The sequence below is a fragment of the Trachypithecus francoisi genome, unplaced genomic scaffold (assembly GCF_009764315.1).
Source record: "Trachypithecus francoisi isolate TF-2019V2 unplaced genomic scaffold, Tfra_2.0 Contig01274, whole genome shotgun sequence".
Classification (NCBI taxonomy): Eukaryota; Metazoa; Chordata; class Mammalia; order Primates; family Cercopithecidae; genus Trachypithecus; species Trachypithecus francoisi.
The window spans coordinates 1-12102 of NW_022681295.1; the positions used below are offsets into that span (position 1 = coordinate 1).

General features: G+C 49.2%; 1 long non-coding RNA gene across 1 annotated transcript; it reads left to right on the forward strand.

Moving 5' to 3' along the window:
* Nucleotides 1-8172: 8172 nt before the first annotated feature.
* LOC117091479 lies at nt 8173-9117 on the forward strand. Its single transcript, XR_004440435.1, has 3 exons — nt 8173-8201; nt 8403-8711; nt 8920-9117. It is a non-coding gene; the product is annotated as an uncharacterized LOC117091479 (long non-coding RNA).
* The last annotated feature ends 2985 nt before the right edge of the window (nt 9118-12102 follow it).

A 12102-nucleotide genomic window follows, 5' to 3' on the forward strand; every position in this document is an offset into this window, starting at 1 on the left:
TGTTGTGCAAGCTTGTGCGTGTGTGTTTGAGTGTGTGTGTATGTTTGTGCGTGTGTGTTTGAGTGTTGTGTGTATGTGTCTGCATGTGTGAAGTGTTAGTATTATGTGATTATGTGAATGTGTGTGCATGTGTGAATGTATGTATTGCATGTAGGTGTGCGTGTCCATGTGTATGTGTGTGTGTGATATGTGTCTGTGCATGCATGCATGTGCACATTGGATTTGTGAATCCTCTCTGGGAGGGGCATGTTCCTGGAGACAGTGCATGGGATCCTCCGCTGTCCTCTCAGGGAGAGAAACATTGTGAAAGTTCGAGCCATTAGGTAAACATGCCTGATGTTCTATAAAATATATATTTAAATATACCACTGGGGTTAAATATATGTTAAATGGGTGCAAAGCTGTTATATTACATTAAAAGTCATGTTAGTACTTCCTGGTTAAAGGCTTTGTGAATGATTTCCTGTACATGGGACATAACACACCACACAGAATTACAGCGGATCAATGGTATTTGCCAGGAGGTCTGGCTTACGATTGCTATTTCTAGTTGCAGACATGCAGGTTGAGCTTTGCTGGACTTAGAGGAGGGTCATTGACTCTGCCCACTGAATGATACCAGCGTCTCTGCTGCTTCCTTTTTCTGCCGGCTTCATCCAGAGCTGGGACAGCTGCTCTGAGGCGCACTGTACTTTTCTCTCCATAAAAATCTGCAGCATTTGTTAGCAGTCCAGTAGCAGACCGAGTGGCAGGTCCAGGGGCAGCTCCAGCTGCAGGTCCAGCGTCAGGTCCCGGGACAGGTCCAGGGGCAGGTCCAGCGTCAGGTCCCGGGACAGGTCCAGCGGCAGGTCCAGGGACAGGTCCAGGGGCAGGTCCAGCGGCAGGTCCAGTGTCAGGTCCAGGGGCAGGTCCAGCCGCAGGTCCAGCCAACTTTCCACATGGCCCATGTGAAAATGTACCCTCTCCTTCCATTTTTTATTTATTTATTTATTTGAGCAACGTGGCTGTTTATTTCACCTGGGTGCAGGCGGGCTGAGTCCGAAAAGAGAGTCAGTGAAGGGAGATAAGGGTGGGGCTGTTTTATAGGATTTGGGTAGGTAAAGGAAAATTACAGTCAAAGGAGTGTTGTTCTCTGGCGGGCATGAGTGGGGGTCACAAGCTGCTCAGTGGGGGAGCTTTTTGAGCCTGGATGAGCCAGGAAAAGGAATTTCACAAGATAATGTCATCGCTTAAGGCAAGGACCGGTCATTTACACTTCTTTTGTGGTGGAATGTCATCAGTTAAGGCGGGGCAGTGCATTTGCACTTCTTGTGATTCTTCAGTTACTTCAGGCCATCTGGGCGTATACCCTCCACTGTAAGAGTTATCCAAAGCGTCTGTGATGGTCCAGGAAGCTTCCGAGGCGATGGGACAGCGTCAATCTTCAGCCGCTAAGCCGAGAAGGTGTGGGAAGGAGTCAGTCAGAGAGCCTTGGGCCAGAGCTGCAGGGGCTCTGGGAGTGGCTGCTGGGCGAGTTGGGCAGTCCGACTTCCAGTGGGGTCCCCACACATGGGACACCGTTAGGAGGAATCCCGGGCTGCGGGCATTCCTTGGCCCAGTGGCCAGATTTCCGGCACTTGTAGCAAGCTCCTGGGTGAGGAGGTTCTGGAGGAACCCCTGGCAGCTGTGGTTCAGGCATTTGGAAGTTCTTGTGTGCTGGAGATGTGGCTGGGTTTGTGTCACAGTGGGGACAAGGAATTGCAACTTAGAAAGAAGTTGGTACTTGGCTGCCTCTACTTATTATTGTACACCTTGAAGGCGGGTTCGTTAAGTCCTGTTTGGGGTTTGAGGGCCGGAATTTAATTTTGGAGCTTATTGAATGTCGGGAGCAGATTGTGTAATAAAATAAAATGTATTTAAGAATAAGACAGCCTTCTGACCTTTCAGTGTCTAGGACTGAAAAGTGTCTCAGGGTGGCTGCTAAACGGCCATGAACTGGGCTAAGTTTTTATATTTGATTAAAAAGAGCCTAAACACTAACTGATTTGGGAGAGGTCGGATAAAGAAAAAGAGCATTAACCTTGACTATGCCTTCAGCCCTGGCCACTTTTTAGAGGAAATTGCTGGGTAGGTGGGGGAGGGTTAGTCGAGGAATGAAACTGTAAGCCAGACCGGGTGTGAGGAAGGAGGTGATAAAAGGATTCTAGTGGAGGCTGAGGAAAAATTGGGACCTAACTTGGCCTGGCGAGGAGGACAGAGGTCAGATGGGTCTGTAGAAAAGAAGACTGGAAAGACTCAGCGAAGCTGGGGTTGGGACTGAGGGGACAGGCAGGAGGGAAAGAAGGAAGATTTGGGACGAGTTGCATTGGGAACAGAGACTAGGGAGGGACCGATGTGTAAAAGAATGCCTGGACGTCAGGCGCCTCAGACCAGTTGCCCATTTTAGGACAAGAATTATTTAGATCTTGTAGGATGGAAAAATCGAAAGTGCCATTTTCTGGCTCTTTGGAACTACTGTTGAATTTGTATTGGGTTAAGCGGCATCGTAGAAGAAAATAAGGCATTTAGGTTTAGGTCAGGTGTGAGTTGAAGAGGTTTTAAGTTCTTGAGAACACAGGCTAAGGGAGAAGAAGGAGGAACGGAGGGTGGAAGGTTGCCCATAGTGAAGGAGGCAAGCCCAGAGAAAAGAGAGGTAGAGACACAGAAGGAGTTCGGGGGTTCTTGCCCTCCAGAAAAGCAGGAAAGGGGTCGGGGAGTGGAAGTAATGGACTGGGGCGCAAAATTAAGAGGTCGGGGTCTTGCCCCTCCCCCAGAAAAGCAGAGAAGGGGTAGAAACAGGAGAGAAGGGTTTGGGGTGCTTGTCCCTCCCCAGAAAAGCAGAGAAGGGGTAGAGACAGGGAGAGAAGGGGCTCGAGGTGCTTGCCCCCCCCGCAGAAAGCGGGGCTTGCCACTAAGGATGAAGGACCAAGGGAGGCGTCCCTGCAGCGTGGTCAGACACTTCTGAAACATGGGTGAGTAATCAGAGAGGCGTCCCTGCAATGATTAAACACCAAGGGAAGGCTGCCTTCCCCAGTGTATGACCCGGCGCCGGCATTTTGGGTTAGTGGATAAAACGTGTCTCCTTTGTCTCTACCAGAAAATGAAAGGAATTGAAATTAAGAGAAGGGAGAGATTGAAGAGTGGCGCAAAGATTGAAAGGAGAAAGAGGTCGGGCCATAGTGAGAGAGGTTGGAGAAGATGGTAAAAAGAGGCTGCTTACCCAATTTAAAATTGGTGAGATGTTCCTTGGGCTGGTTGGTCCGAGGACCAGAGGTGGTAAGTAGATCTTTCTCACAGAGCAAAGAGCAGGAGGACAGGGGATTGATCTCCCAAGGGAGGTCCCCTGATCCGAGTCACGGCACCAAAATGACATGCGCATCTGTGTGAAGAGACCACCAAACCGGCTTTGTGTGAGCCACATGGCTGTTTACTTCACCTGGGTGCAGGGGGGTGAGTCCGAAAAGAGAGCCAGCCCCCTTCCATTTTTTAAAGCAGTAGTTATTAGTGGAGCCTACTGCCGTTTCTCCTTGAGCTCCTCACAGTCGATGGTAAGCATTTGCTTTATGAAAGCAAAGTTCCATGCTCTTTGTGCTAAGTCTCCTCTGCCTTTCTGTGAGAGGCTAGAATTGGGATCGACCCTCAGCTGTGCCAGAGCCTTGGTACATGTCTCAGTTCTGGAATCTACTCTGTGTTTGTTGCCTTCCATCCACCGACAGCCGTCTGTCTTCCTGTCACTCCTTCAACACGGAGTCCAGCAGTGTGCACACAGGTGAGCCTGTGTGAATGCTGGTTTTGTAGGATCTTATCGGGACCTTAGTCATCTTTTCACTAGGAAACCAGACACTGCAGAGGACTTAGAGAAAAGCCCAAAGAAGCCGTATCAATAGAATCATAGAGACAGTATTCTATAACCATAGGAAATGGCATTGATTATCATGAAATGTGCATTTATGTGAGGCATAGTAAAACATCACATTTCTTACTGGGTAAGAGCTTGGAAAAGAGATTATGAAAGTATAACTGACTCTACTCTTGTTTCGTGGAACATGGTAAAATGATGCAAGGTATTGTATAGAATGGAACACACAGAATAGAATTCTATAGAGTAGCGCAGAATAGAACAAATAGTATAATGTCATATAGGGTAGCATAGAATAGAAGAAACAGTGTAACATTATGTAGTGTAGTATACAATAGGACAAATAGTATTACATGGTCTAGAATAGAAAAAGTGGGATAGTATTGTAGAGTATACAGTTGAACTAATGACGGAGTATTGCATAGCATAATACAGTCTAGATTAGAACACACAGCATAGTATTAATATTACGTAGTGTGGTGTGGAAAGTAGAGTCGCATGGCACAGAACACAGAGGATAGTGTTCTGTAGCACTGATGCCGGAGTTTTGCTCTTTAGCTTAGCTGGGTCAGGTTCTTGTCTCTGACCAGGAAGAAACAGGCACGGGGACATCGAAGAGTGAGTGCAGTGGAACTTATTAAGCTAAAAGTTAAGCTCTCAGCGAAAAGAGGGGTCCTGAGAGTAGGTTGCTGGTCGCCCCCTTCCCAGTTGACTGCAAGGGCTTTTATATAGAAGCTGATGGGGCTGGGCTCCCTGTCTAAGGAGCACATTTCTGGTGGTTCCACCCCATTCCCCCGTGTGCATGGGGACCCTGAGTCTGCTATGAGAATGTTTAGGCGAGGCCCCCATGCAAGTCCCCCTATCTGCACAAAACATGAGCTGGAGGCTCTCTGGGACCCTTCCCTTACTGTCTGCCTAAAGCAAGCTGGCTAACTCCTTTCCGTATAGAAGAAAATAGAATAGAATAGAAGAGATAGTACAGTATTTTATAGCATAGAATGAAGCTGTCGTATTCTATCGTAGAGAATGGAATAGTATAGAATAGAACACACAGATCGTACTAGTGTAGTATAGAATAGTAGCCTCACGCAGCACGGAGCAGTGTTGTGCTCCCTATGTACAGAGTGGAACCAGCAGGAGAGCGTTCTTCAGTGGGGCGTCACTGGCCCTTCATATTTCTTTGGTTCTGCGGAAATGAGGAGAGGGAGTTAAGAGAGGGGGAGGAGGTTGGTTTTCTTACTTTTAAGGCGCTCATTACTTCTTGGGGATCATTTGATGGTCCCCTTTGGTAGTATTCTGTGAAGCAGTCTCTGTACTCTGTGTAGGGTGAAATGTGGGGCAGTCTGTGGACTCTGTAGGGTGAAATGTGGGGCAGTCTGTGGACTCTGTAGGGTGAAATGTGGAGCAGTCTGTGGACTCTGTAGGTGAAATGTCGAGCAGTCTGTGGACTCTGTGTAGGGTGAAATGTGGAGCAATCTGTGGACTGTAGGGTGAAATGTGGAGCAGTCTGTGGACTCTGTGTAGGGTGAAATGTGGGGAAGTCTGTGGACTCTGTAGGGTGAAATGTTGGGCAGTCTCTGTACTCTGTGTAGGGTGAAATGTGGGGCAGTCTGTAGACTCTGTAGGGTGAAATGTGGGGAAGTCTGTGGACTCTGTAGGGTGAAATGTGGGGCAGTCTGTGGACTCTGTAGGGTGAAATGTGGAGCAGTCTCTGTTCTCTGTGTAGGGTGAAATGTGGGGCAATCTGTAGACTCTGTAGGGTGAAATGTGGGGCAGTCTGTGGACTCTGTAGGGTGAAATGTGGAGCAGTCTGTGGACTCTGTGTAGGGTGAAATGTGGAGCCTCTGTGGACTCTCTGTAGGATGAAATGTGGGGCAGTCTGTGGACTCTGTGTAGGGTGAAATGTGGAGCAGTCTGTGGACTCTGTGTAGGGTGAAATGTGGAGCAGTCTGTGGACTCTGTAGGGTGAAATGTGGAGCGGTCTGTGGACTCTGTAGGGTGAAATGTGGGGCAGTCTCTGTACTCTGTTTAGGGTGAAATGTGGGGCAGTCTGTAGACTCTGTAGGGTGAAATGTGGGGAAGTCTGTGTACCCTGTAGGGTGAAATGTGGAGCAGTCTGTGGACCCTGTGTAGGGTGAAATGTGGAGCAGTCTGTGGAACCAGTAGGGTGAAATGTGGGGCAGTCTGTGGACTCTGTAGGGTGAAATGTGGGGCAGTCTGTCGACTCTGTGTAGGGTGAAATGTGGAGAAGTCTGTGGACTCTGTAGGGTGAAATGTGGGGCAGTCTGTGGACTCTGTGTAGGGTGAAATGTGAGGCAGTCTGTAGACTCTGTAGGGTGAAATGTGGGGCAGTCTGTACACTCTGTGTAGCGTGAAATGTGGGACAGTCTGTAGACTCTGTGTAAGGTGAAATGTGGAGCAGTGTGTGGACTCTGTAGGGTGAAATGTGGGGCAGTCTGTACACTCTGTGTAGGGTGAAATGTGGGGCAGTCTGTAGACTCTGTGTAGGGTGAAATGTGGAGCAGTCTGTAGACTCTGTGTAGGGTGAAATGTGGAGCAGTCTGTCGACTCTGTAGGGTGAAATGTGGAGCAGTCTGTGGACCCTGTAGGGTGAAATGTGGAGCAGTCTCTGGACCCTGTAGGGTGAAATGTGGGGCAGTCTGTGGACTCTGTGTAGCGTGAATAGTGGAGCAGTCTGTGGACTCTGTAGGGTGAAATGTGGAGCGGTCTGTGGACTCTGTAGGGTGAAATGTGGGGCAGTCTCTGTACTCTGTTTAGGGAGAAATGTGGGGCAGTCTGTAGACTCTGTAGGGTGAAATGTGGGGAAGTCTGTGTACCCTGTAGGGTGAAATGTGGAGCAGTCTGTGACCCTGTGTAGGTGAAATGTGGAGCAGTCTGTGGAACCAGTAGGGTGAAATGTGGCAGTCTGTGACTCTGTAGGGTGAAATGTGGGGCAGTCTGTCGACTCTGTGTAGGGTGAAATGTGGAGAAGTCTGTGGACTCTGTAGGGTGAAATGTGGGGCAGTCTGTGGACTCTGTGTAGGGTGAAATGTGAGGCAGTCTGTAGACTCTGTAGGGTGAAATGTGGGGCAGTCTGTGGACTCTGTGTAGGGTGAAATGTGAGGCAGTCTGTAGACTCTGTAGGGTGAAATGTGGGGCAGTCTGTACACTCTGTGTAGCGAGAAATGTGGGACAGTCTGTAGACTCTGTGTCAGGTGAAATGTGGAGCAGTGTGTGGACTCTGTAGGGTGAAATGTGGGGCAGTCTGTACACTCTGTGTAGGGTGAAATGTGGGGCAGTCTGTAGACTCTGTGTAGGGTGAAATGTGGAGCAGTCTGTAGACTCTGTGTAGGGTGAAATGTGGAGCAGTCTGTCGACTCTGTAGGGTGAAATGTGGAGCAGTCTGTGGACGCTGTAGGGTGAAATGTGGTGCAGTCTCTGGACCCTGTAGGGTGAAATGTGGGGCAGTCTGTGGACTCTGTATAGGGAGAAATGTGGAGCTGTCTGTGGACCCTGTAGGGTGAAATGTGGCGAAGTCTGTGGACTCTGTAGGGTGGAATGTGGAGCAGTCTGTGGACCCTGTAGGGTGAAATGTTGGCAGTCTCTTGGACCCTGTAGGGTGAAATGTGGGGCAGTCTGTGGACTCCGTGTAGGGGAAATGTGGAGAAGTCTGTGGACTCTGTAGGGTGAAATGTGGGCAGTCTGTGGACTCTGTGTAGGGTGAAATGTGAGGCAGTCTGTAGACTCTGTAGGTAAATGTGGGGCAGTCTGTACACTCTGTGTAGGTGAAATGTGGGGCAGTCTGTCGACTCTGTGTAGGGTAAATGTGGGAGCATGTGTGGACTCTGTAGTGTCAAATGTGGGGCAGTCTGTGGACTCTGTGTAGGATGAAATGTGGAGAAGTCTGTGGACTCTGTCGGGTGAAATGTGGAACATTCTGTAGACTCTGTGTAGGGTGAAATGTGGAGCAGTCTGTGGACCCTGTAGGGTGAAATGTGGAGCAGTCTGTGGACTCTGTAGGGTGAAATGTGGAGCAGTCTGTGGACTCTGTAGGGCGAAATGTGGAGCAGTCTGTGGACTCTGTAGGGTGAAATGTGGAGCAGTCTGTGGACCCAGTAGGGTGAAATGTGGGGCAGTCTCTGTATTCTGTGTAGGGTGAAATGTGGGGCAGTCTGTGGACTCTGTGTAGGGTGAAATGTGGGGAAGTCTGTAGACTCTGTAGGGCGAAATGTGGGGCAGTCTCTGTATTCTGTGTAGGGTGAAATGTGGGGCAGTCTGTAGACTCTGTAGGGCGAAATGTGGAGCAGTCTGTGGACTCTGTAGGGTGAAATGTGGAGCAGTCTGTGGACCCAGTAGGGTGAAATATGGGGCAGTCTGTGGACCATGTAGGGTGAAATGTGGGGCAGTCTGTGGACTCTGTGTAGGGTGAAATGTGGAGAAGTCTGTGGACTCTGTAGGGTGAAATGTGGGGCAGTCTGTGGACTCTGTGTAGAGTGAAATGTTAGGCAGTCTGTAGACTCTGTAGGTGAAATGTGGGGCAGTCTGTACACTCTGTGTAGCGAGAAATGTGGGACAGTCTGTAGACTCTATGTCAGGTGAAATGTGGAGCAGTGTGTGGACTCTGTAGGGTGAAATGTGGGGCAGTCTGTACACTCTGTGTAGGGTGAAATGTGGGGCAGTCTGTAGACTCTGTGTAGGGTGAAATGTGGAGCAGTGTGTGGACTCTGCGTAGGGTGAAATGTGGAGCAGTCTGTGTACTCTGCGTAGGGTGAAGTGTGGGGTAGTCTGTGGACTGTGTAGGGTGAAATGTGGGGCAGTCTGTGGACTCTGTAGGGTGAAATGTGTAACAGTCTGTGTACTCTGTGTAGGGTGAAATGTGGAGCAGTCTGTGGACTCTCTGTAGGGTGAAATGTGGAGAAGTCTGTGTACTCTGTGTAGGGTGAAATATGAGGCAGTCTGTAGACTCTGTAGGGTGAAATGTGGGGCAGTCTGTACACTCTGTGTAGCGTGAAATGTGGGACAGTCTGTAGACTCTGTGTAAGGTGAAATGTGGAGCAGTGTTTGGACTCTGTAGGGTGAAATGTGGGGCAGTCTGTACACTCTGTGTAGGATGAAATGTGGAGCAGTGTGTGGACTCTGCGTTGGGTGAAATGTGGAGCAGTCTGTGAACTCTGCGTAGGGTGAAATGTGGGGTAGTCTGTGGACTCTGTGTAGGGTGAAATGTCGGGCAGCCTGTGGACTCTGTAGGGTGAAATGTGGGGCAGTCTGTGGACTCTGTAGGGTGAAATGTGGAGCAGTCTGTGGACTCTGTAGGGTGAAATGTGGAACAGTCTGTGGACTCTCTGTAGAGTGAAATGTGAAGCAGTCTTTGCACTCTGTGTAGGGTGAAATGTGGAGAAGTCTGTGGACTCCGTGTAGGGTGAAATGTGGAACAGTCTGCGGACTCTGTAGGGTCAAATGTGGAACAGTCTGTGGACTCTGTGTAGGGTGAAATGTGGAGCAGTCTGTGGACTCTGTGTAGGGTGAAATGTGGGGCAGTCTGTGGACTCTGTAGGGTGAAATATGTGTAGTCTGACTCTGTAGTTGAAATGTAGAGCAGTCTGTAGACTCTCTGTAGGGTGAAATGTGGAGAAGTCGGTGGACTCTGTGTAGAGTGAAATGGAGGCAGTCTGTGGACTCTGTAGGGTGAAATGTGGAGCAGTCTGTAGACTCTCTGTAGGTGAAAGGTGAAGCAGTCTGTGGACTCTGTGTAGGGTGAATGTGGAGAAGTCTGTGGACTCTGTGTAGGGTGAAATGTTGGGCAGTCTGTGGACTCTAGGTGAAATGTGAGAAGTCGGTGGACTCTAGGGTCAAATGTGGAGCAGTCTGTGGACTCTGTAGGGTGAAATGTGAACAGTCTGTGACTCTGTAGGTGAAATGGGGCAGTGTGTGGACTCTGTGTAGGGTGAAATGGGAGCAGTCTGTGGACTCTGTTAGGTCACATTGGAGCAGTCTGTGGACTCTGTGTAGGGTGAAATGTGGTGGCAGTCTGTGGACTTTGTAGGATGAAATGTGGGGCAGTGTGTGGACTCTGTGTAGGTGAATGTGGGGCAGTCTGTGGAGTCTGTAGGGTGAAATTGGGGCAGTCTGTGGACTCTGTAGGGTGTAATGTGGAGCAGTCTGTGGACTCTGTGTAGGTGAAATGTGGAGCAGTCTGTGGACTCTCTGTAGGGTGAAATGATGAAGCGTCTGTGGACTCTGTGTAGGTGAAATGTGGAGAAGTCTGTGGACTCTGTGTAGGGTGAAATGTGGGGCAGTCTGTGGACTCTAGGGTGAAATGTGGAGAAGTCGGTGGACTCTAGGGTCAAATGTGGAGCAGTCTGTGGACTCTGTAGGGTGAAATGTGGAACAGTCTGTGGACTCTGTAGGGTGAAATGTGGGGCAGTGTGTGGACTCTGTGTAGGGTGAAATGTGGAGCAGTCTGTGGACTCTGTGTAGGGTCAAATGTGGAGCAGTCTGTGGACTCTGTGTAGGGTGAAATGTGTGGCAGTCTGTGGACTTTGTAGGGTGAAATGTGGGGCAGTGTGTGGACTCTGTGTAGGGTGAATGTGGGGCAGTCTGTGGAGTCTGTAGGTGAAATGTGGGGCAGTCTGTGGACTCTGTAGGGTGTAATGTGGAGCAGTCTGTGGACTCTGTGTAGGGGAAATGTGGAGCAGTCTGTGGACTCTCTGTAGGGTGAAATGTGAAGCAGTCTGTGGACTCTGTGTAGGGTGAAATGTGGAGAAGTCTGTGGACTCTGTGTAGGGTGAAATGTGGGGCAGTCTGTGACTCTGTAGGGTAAAATGTGGAGCAGTCTGTGGACTCTGTAGGGTGAAATGTGGAGCAGTCTTTGGGCTCTGTAGGGTGAAATGTGAAGCAGACTGTGAACTCTGTGTAGGGTGAAATGTGGAGCAGTCTGTGGACTCTATAGGGTGAAATGTGGAGAAGTCTGTGGACTCTGTAGGGTGAAATGTGGAGCAGTCTGTGGACTCTGTAGGGTGAAATGTGGGGCAGTCTGTAGATTCTGTGGAGGGTGAAACATGAAGCACTTGAGAAAGGATGAATTCAGAAGTAGGTCAGCAGAGATGCACCAACTCTTGCCTGGGAGACTGTGGAGCAGTCTGTGGACTCTGTGTAGGGTGAAATGTTGAGCAGTCTGTGGACTCTGTAGGGTGAAATGTGGAGCAGTCTGTGGACTCTGTGTAGGGTGAAATGAGGTATTTTATGGAAATAGTTGTCTCCTACCTGGCACATGGCAGAGCCTCCGTGGATCTTGCCGTGAGGACCCCTCTGATAACTTCTCTACAGTGCCCTCCACACTATAAATACCACACATTGTGGGAAGTCCGGGCCTTTTCAAAGGCTGGGTTTCATTTTAACAAAATTGGAATGCCCTGCATATTTGGAATGGCCAGATCATCCTGCACTTTTGACTTCACCTGTCCAGCTGGGTACACCTCCCTGCGTACTGCCAAGGTTTACGGCGGGATTCCCTGACGCCACTACCCTCACTGCCTGCACCTGAATCTGCTGTGGGGTCATTTCCTTATTGGACTTGTCTGGGGACCTCCTGAGGGGTGGATGGTTCAGTACTGTGTTATCTGGGGAAGGTGTTCACGGCATTCCTGTTTGCAGTCTGTGTCTCTGTTGGTAGAGATGCTTTTAGCACATCTGTTAATCCAGACGTGATTAGCAAGGGGTGTCTCTCCCAGGTAAGAGTTGGTGCGTCTCTGCTGAGCTTCTTCTGACTTCATCCTTGGTCAAGTCTGTTACAAAGAGAACTTTGGTTTCCCAAGGTTTAAGAATTAATGTCAAAGAGCAATTTAGTGTTCTTTTTGAGTCACCAGCCTTGCTGTGCATGATTCGTAAGTCCTTGGTGGTTAGGGCCACAGCACAATCGGTGGGCCGTCTGTTCACCACCCTGGTGGATACTTTCCCACTCAAAGAAATGTATTCTGTTAACATGTCTCAATTAGAATATTTTAGTAGGAGACAGAGTTATGGCTTTTGTTTTAATTTGTAATAGATGATTACTGTAGCAGGGTCAAGGTTGAGACTTGCAGTGTAGCTCATGGAAAACATTGATTAGAAACACCCAAAATATATCACCAGCTTTGTTGCTGCAGCTCCAAGGGACTAGGAATGCATATCTATTTTTTTCTTTTGTTATTATTTATCATTTTTATTTTTGAGACAGAGTCTTGCTC